This window comes from Triticum dicoccoides, chromosome 1A (assembly GCF_002162155.2).
Source record: "Triticum dicoccoides isolate Atlit2015 ecotype Zavitan chromosome 1A, WEW_v2.0, whole genome shotgun sequence".
NCBI classification, from domain to species: Eukaryota; Viridiplantae; Streptophyta; class Magnoliopsida; order Poales; family Poaceae; genus Triticum; species Triticum dicoccoides.
Window position 1 is genome coordinate 545032614 of NC_041380.1, and position 7586 is coordinate 545040199.

Here is a 7586-nt window from a genome sequence, read left to right on the forward strand (position 1 = left end):
GGGCCGGTTCGGCCTGGCCCGGCCCATCCTAATCGTGCCTGGCACGGTCCGGCTTGCCGAGGCACGATTATTATACGGGCCGTGCCATGCCAGCCCGCGTGCTGCAGCCTGCAGCCCAGGCACGGCCCATATGCTAATCAGGCTGGCCCACAAGCACGCTAGGCCCGCTAATCTGCCACCTATTTTGCGCACTGGGCGTTTTTAGCCTATTTTTACCTGTTGGGCCACATTAGGATACATAAAAAAATAATAAAAAACGATAATCAGGCCATGCCGTGCCGGCCCACGTGCTCGGCCTTCAGGCCCAGGCACGGCCCCTCGCGTGCCGCGTGCCGGGCCTGGCCCGTTTAGCACGTGCCATGCCGGCCCAGCTATCCCGGCCCGTTTGGCCACCTATAATATGGAGCGCACATTTCATGAAAAATGGAGTTAGAGCTCCGAAATGGAGACTGAGGTCACATTTTTCTCTTATGCTGGTGGAAAAGAAGAGCTAGGACAAAGGACAAAGTAACACATGCCTCCCTGATAATGTAATGTGGTCATTATTCAATTTGACCGGTATAATACAGTATATGTGAACAATGAGCCCTGGTGCACTAGATACAGAAAATTGGTGTATTCGTGTCACAGGAGCTGCTGGTAATTAGCATATGCTCTTATTGATGATGTTATTATTGTTGTAATCAAAGACGCATTGCCCAAATGCCTTCAGAAAGATCGGAAGTAATTTGAGCTGTAATTATGTGTACATGTAAAAAAATTCAAATGCAAAGACAGCACAATAATCATCTATGATGAACAAAGTCATATTTTTCTCTTATGCTGATCAGAAAATCTGCATTATTATCTGAATTGTGTAAGGTGTCGCTACCATCCTTCCACAGTTCATCTGTCAATTGTTGCATCCTCCATTCTCCATGCTGCTGTTCTCCAAATCACTCAAAAACCGGGCAAATGCCACTTTGGAAGACCCGCCGTCGCCGATCGCGTCCAACGCCATCTTCCTCGCCGCCGAAAGCATCTCCCTGAGCTTCCCCCCTTCCTCCGTCCCCATCACCAGCCTCAGCTTGGCCTCAATCTCCTCCGCCTTCACCGTCCCCTTCTCGTACCCCTCCAACGCCACGGCGATCTTCATCTCCTCCACCATGAACACCTTGTTTTGCGCCTGCTCGGCGTAGAGTGGCCAGCATATCATCGGCAGCCCGGACATGATCGCCTCCAGCGCCGAGTTCCACCCGCAGTGCGTCACGAAGGCGCCGACCGCCTCGTGCCGCACCACCTCCGCCTGCGGCACCCAGTTCTTCACCACCATGCCCCGGCCTCTCGTCCTCTCCAAGAAGCCCGCCGGGAGCAGCCGATCGAGGTCCGGCTCGGGGAACTCCCTCTGTTCCTCCGGCGGGCTCCTCACCGCTCACAGGAACCGGTGCCCGGAGCTCTCTAGCCCGCGAGCGATCTCCTTGAGCTGCGCCGCTGAGAAGGCGCCCTTGCTGCCGAAGCAGAGGAACACGACGCTCTTCTCCGGCTGCGCGTCGAGCCACACGAGGCACTCGTGCCGCTTCTCGCCGCCCCCGCTCGCTTCGCCGCCGTTGACCAATGGCCCGATGCAGTAGACCCTCGGCGTCGGCCGGTCGGGCACGCAGACGCCTCCGACGAGCGCTTTCAGGGCCGTGGGCTCCAGCCAGTCGAAGGTGTTGACCAGCACGCCCCTCGCCTCCGCGATGCGCTTGAACTGGTACAGCCGGACCTTGGTGAGGTCGCTCTCCTTGTCCTGCACCGTGACCAGCATGTCCACCGCGCGGATCGGCGGCATGCCGGGGCAGCGCACGAGCGCGTCACCCGTGTCCCTGAAGGAGGGCAGGCCGGGGTAGAGGTACGACAGGTTGAGGAAGACGGCGAGGTCGCTGGCGGCGGAGGCGAAGAAGAAGTAGGCGGGGAGGGCGAGGTCAGCGGCGACGTCGAGCGCGTCGACGCAGAACATGTCGAGCAGGAGCGCGTGGGCGGGGGCCGGCAGGGAGTGCAGGAAGGCCCGGAGCGCGGGGTTGGCGAGGCGGAGCGTGTCGTGGGCGCGCCTGACCGGGTGCGCGGCGGGGTCCGGGCTGGGAGGGGGCGGGAGGAGGCGGAAGGCGATGGAAGGGTTGGCCGCGGCGAGGCGGGCCACGGCGGCTGCCGAGGCGGGGTCTGTCGTGGTTCTAACTCTGACAGTGATGTAGGGGGTATGTATGGAGAGGCTAGGTCTCAGCTATTGGGAAGTTGTAAACACACCAAGATGTACGAGTTCAGGCCCTTCGCGAAGGAAGTAACAGCCCTACGTCTCGGTGCCCGGAGGCGGTCGATTGGATTACTAGCGTGTGAATAACAGGGGTGCGAACCCTTCATACTGAGGAGGGGGTGACTTATATAGAGTTCGCCGGCCCCCTCCTGCCCTCAGTAATGCAGGGTTTAAGGTGCATTTAGGGTCGGGCGTTACTGGTAACGCCCCTAATAAAGTGCTATAATGACCATAAAGACTACTCAATAGCCGACCGTTTGCCTGCGGAGTGACTTTAGGTCTTCTGGCAGTCGAGTGGTTGGCTTCGTGGTCGAGTGATAGCTTCTTGGTCGAATGTCTTGAATCCGTCGAGTGGGATACCTTCAAGTCGATTGAAAGGTGACTTCCTCTAGGGACGTCCTTGGGTAGGTCTCTTTGGACGGGTCCGTGCCCCTACCCTAGGTACATAGCTTCATCATTAGCCCCCGAATGGATCGAGGTTTTGAGTGGGGAAAGAGTTGGGGAACTCCCCGACTGGCTCTTTGGGCTACGTGAGTGCCTCGCTTCGGGCCAATCGTCACGGATGACGTTGCCAACCTTTTTCAGCCGCCTTGATCCATTCCAGGCCTTTCATCGAGTGAATTTCTTTACTTTTGACATACCGAGCGCCGACGCGGGCGGGGTCTTCTGTTTTGACAAGTTGTTCTGCGGCCCGCGAATGTCGCGGGATTCGGATTTTGGGAAGCGCGCGGGACAGGAGCGGCCGCAGTAATCGGAAGCGATAAAGCGGAGGCTCCTCGATCCTCGCGATGCCTTTTTCGCCACGTAATGCGCGCGCGTCTGCTGCGGGATTTGACTGGATAGCCTGGGCCTACCAGTCAGCCACTCGGAAGCGGTCCCTTATAAGTTGCCGGCTCGGGGTTTCCAAGCCGTGCGCTCCTTTCTGCTTTCTTCTTCCTCTCTTCCTTCGCAAGCCCTTCCGCCACCTCCGTTCTCGCCCCAGCGCAGCAGGCCCGTGCAAGACTTCGCCGGCGACGATGACGAAGGGCAAGACCTCCGCTCTGGAGCGCGCGAAGAAGGCGGCGGCGCAGGGGAAGGGGAAAAGATCTGCTCGGGGCGGATCCTCCTCTAGGACCGCTCTGCCCAAAGGTTGGATCCAGGGCGACTGGATGCCGTCGGTGCTCCGGCAAGAGGACCTCGACGACATGGTCGAGGGGGGAGTCATTCCCCACAAAGCCGCGCGTCTCCCGGGGGGAGAGATCAAGCCTCAACCCCGCGATGGTGAGTGCGTGCTCCTAGCCACCCATATCGACCGAGGGTTTTCTCTGCCGCCCCACCCTTTTTTCCGGAGTTTCCTGAATTTCTTCGGAGCGCAGCTCCATCACTTCACTCCCAACTCCATTGTATACCTCGTCGCTTTCATTTCTATGTGCGAGGCCTTCTTGGGTTGCCGCCCCCACTGGGGACTCTTCAAGCACATCTTTACCTGTCGCTCTCAGTCGGTCAAGAAGGCCAAGTTGAGTGACGAGAGGACGCAGGTGATCCAGTTGTGCGGGGGCTTGGCGATCCAGACGAGGGGGAAGAGTTGTTTTCCATCCATTACTTTCCCGGAGTCGGTCCGTGGTTGGCAGGCGACCTGGTTCTACTGTCAGGACTAGGCGACCCCAGGACAGTCGACTAGTCTTCCTCCTTTCTCCCTCGACCGAGCTGAAAAACCCGCTTCTCTGAAAGTGGCACCGGAGGAAAGGGCCCAAGTCAAAGTGTTGGCCGGTCGAGTGGTTGAGCTCGTCCGTGAGGGCGTGACTGGGATGGACCTGCTGGAGGTCTTCCTCCAGAGGCGCATCCAACCGCTCCAGGCCCGTGACCACCCGATGTGGTTGTACTCGGGTCTCAATGACACAACTCGGATCCACCCGGAGGAGGTCACCGATGAGATGCTGGAGGGGTGGCTATCGAGCATCACGGGGAACAAAGACAACCCCCGAGGAGCCAGGAAGGTAACTCCACTCGACAGCTCGTATGAAGTAGACCAGATATGTCTTTATGCTCCCGACTGAAATCTTGTTTTCTGCATGGTCTTCTTTGAGTTGGTCGATTGACTTTCGTCTTGTCTATTGTTTTCCAGGCGACCACCGAGATGTACTCGACGCCCAACGGGGCTCAAGAGCCAACTGAGGAAGGGGAGGCGAGCGGAGGTCAGAGTGGGGACGACCAAGGCGAGTGGGAGTCCGACGGTGAAGGGGAGGGAGACGACAACGTCGACTCCAGCGAAGAGGAGGAGGAGGAGGTCGAACCCCCTCGCCCAGAGGGGCGGTCCAAGCACACACACGACCCAGCGCGGGAACGTGGCAAGGCGACTGCTTCTATTGGGCAGTCGTTGAAACGCCCTCGGACCTCTTCCCCTACGCCGACTGGAAAGGTTCCCAAGCACCCACGCACGACGCTGTCCAAGCCGCCCAAGGCTCTGCCCAAGATGAAGATAGCTGTCCCTACCATTTTTGGGTAATAATAAAACTTGCTTTCCTTCGTCGACCATGGACAGATCCTTGGTCGATTCATTGAGCCAACTGACTAGCTTTCGGGATTTGCAGCGCTGCTACTTCTGAGGTCTCCGCCAAGGACGACGACCAAGAGATGGAGGATGCTGTTACCTCCAACCCTGGTACGATTACTGATGTTCTGCCTTGAGTCGACTGATCATTTATTGCAACTTTGGTCGATTGAATGTTTCCTTTGTAGCCCCTCCTCATGTTATCTATCTCCCGGATGACGACGACGATGGTCTGTTGAGGGTGAGGAGGCATAAGAAGGCGTCGGCTGACGAGGCCCCCCACTCCGCTCCGGCGTCCGAGGCCGTAGCTCGGGATGGTGGTGACACCGCTCGGGCTTCTGTGACCTTCGCCGTTCCTCTGGCGAGTGCGCGGCCCTCGTCGTTGACTGCGGATCCGTCTTCGCTTTTTGCCGCATACCCCGTCCCTGAGGACCAAGCGGCTGCTGCCATGGAGGCTATACGCCAGGCGGGGATCATGATGGAGCAAGTGAAGATGGCTCGGGAGGCCAGCCAAGCAGCCTATGACGCGAGTTCGGCACTTCAGAGCAACGTCCAGGTCAGTCGACTTCAACACTTGTTCTGTTATGATATGCTGTTTGAAGAGTCTCTTTTCCGAAGATCTTTTGTATCTGTATCTGTACACCCACTGGGTGTGTCTGCCAATCCTTGGACGAGTGGGGGCACGCTGAGTGCACCCACTGGGTGTAGTCCCCGAGACTACGGTGGACTGCTGGCAGTCGACTGTAGTCTTTACATTGTGTTGATGTAGCTGTATTTCTTCACTCGGTTTGGTTGGGCCAGGTCGAGTGGAACTTTTTCTCTCTTTCTCTTTTTTTTGGTCAAACCAGTGGGGGCACGCTGAGTGCACCCACTGGGTGTAGTCCCCGAGACTACTGTCGAATGTTTTTTGATTCGGCTGTGGTCTTAGAAACGTCATCATTGTCTCTTAGTTACTCGGAAGCAACTTATCTTGGACGTCTGTCGACTGATTTTTCTTTTTACAGAAATCTTGCGAACTTGTAGCTCGCTATACTGAGTTGGAGAATCAGCAGATCCAGCTCAACCTTAGCTTGAAGCTTTCTCAGGAGAACTTGAAGAAGGCGCAAGAAGAAGCAAAAGGTATGGCTGGTGAGGTTCTCCATTCTTAACGGGTGAATTTTCTTTCTTGTCCATTCTTGATGTTGGTTCCACTCGACGCGCCGCAGATAAACTGGAGGAAGCTCTAAAGAAGAAGGACCAAGATCTTGCAGAGGCATAGAAGGAGGCCTCGAGCAAAACGAACCTCGCAGAAGAGAAACTGGCTTCGGTCGGAGCTCTTGAACATGAGAACTCCAGATTGAAGACTGCTCTCGAGGCAGCTAATCGAGACGCCAGTCGACTGAAGAAAGAGAAGATGGCGCTGCACGACAAGGCGGGTGAGCTGTCGGGGAAGGTAAAAGATCTGGAGGCTTATCTCGGTGGACTCACCAAGAAGCTGTTTGTCATGCTCGAAGGTAATTATTCCAACCCGGCTGTCTTGTAGTTGTCGAGCCTGGGTACGGCCACCGTCTTACCCTTGAATCGTGTTTGCAGAATTCTGCCAGAACTTTGAAGAGGAGACCAGTCGAGTGGAGCCAGGCTTGGACCCTGTTAACTCTCTCGTGAAGGACGAGGCTGCAATGAACGTGCTCCGTCTGGAGTCTCGTACTGCCAGCGTCGTTGACTATCTGGCTCGGCTGAAAGTTGCGATGTCGCGGATCGACGCATCACTCTGGCCTGGGACGACGCTTCAAAACGACCTCGAGTCTCTGATGGCTCGACTTAACGAAGTCCCAGGTCGAGTGGCGGAATGGAAGAAATCTTCTGCTAGATGTGGTGCTGATGTCGCTCTGTCCCTGGTCCGCGTCCATTGCAAGGAGGCGCGAGAAGAAAAGCTGGCGGCCATCCAAGTTGCCGATACCAGGAAGCACAGCTTTCAAGACTTCATGGAGACCTTCATCGCTGCTGCCACCCGTATTGCCGACGGGATCGACTTGGATGAGCTCGTCGCCCCTTCCAGTCCTCCTCCCGAGGAGTGAAAACTTTAAATTTACCTCGGAATGCCGAGTGGATTTGTAACCGTTTAAACTCTGCCTTAAATTTGCCTCGGGATGCCGAGTGGACTTGTAACAGTTAAACTCCGCCGAGCCGAGGGCTCGAGTACTTTGAGGTCTGGGACCTTTTAGGCTTTATCTGAACTTGATTTCTCGTTGGATACCTTCATGGTTTGATTCGTCGAGTGGAACTTGATCTTCACTCGGAATAACCTTGTATTTGCGGCGCAACTCCGAAGGCGAAGGTAGCAGTCGACTTGCGCCTCATCGTCCTTTCGGATTGGGTTGTGTCTGTACTTAGGCGAGCACTGGGCCGCAGCTAAGTCCCCAAGTGGGAGGTTTGCTCTCACTCGATAGGATTTTTAAATACTTAGGCGAGCGCTGGGCCGCAGCTAATCCCCCGAGTGGGAGGTTTGCTCTCCACTCGGTAGGATTTTCAAACTTAGGCGAGTGTCTGACCGCAGCTAAGTCTCTTAGTGGGAGAACTTAGGCGAGTACTGGACTGCAGCTAAGCCCCCGAGTGGGAGGTTTGCTCTCCACTCGGTAGGATTTTTCAAACTTAGGCGAGTGTCTGACCGCAGCTAAGTCTCTTAGTGGGAGAACTTAGGCGAGTACTGGACTGCAGCTAAGCCCCCGAGTGGGAGGTTTGCTCTCCACTCGGTAGGATTTTTTCAAACTTAGGTGAGTGTCTGACCGCAACTAAGTCTCTTAGTGG

At 56.3% G+C, this 7586-nt stretch overlaps 1 pseudogene; it reads right to left on the reverse strand.

Moving 5' to 3' along the window:
- Positions 1-827: 827 nt before the first annotated feature.
- LOC119323843 overlaps positions 828-7586 on the reverse strand; it is a 14500-nt pseudogene continuing 7741 nt past the window's right edge.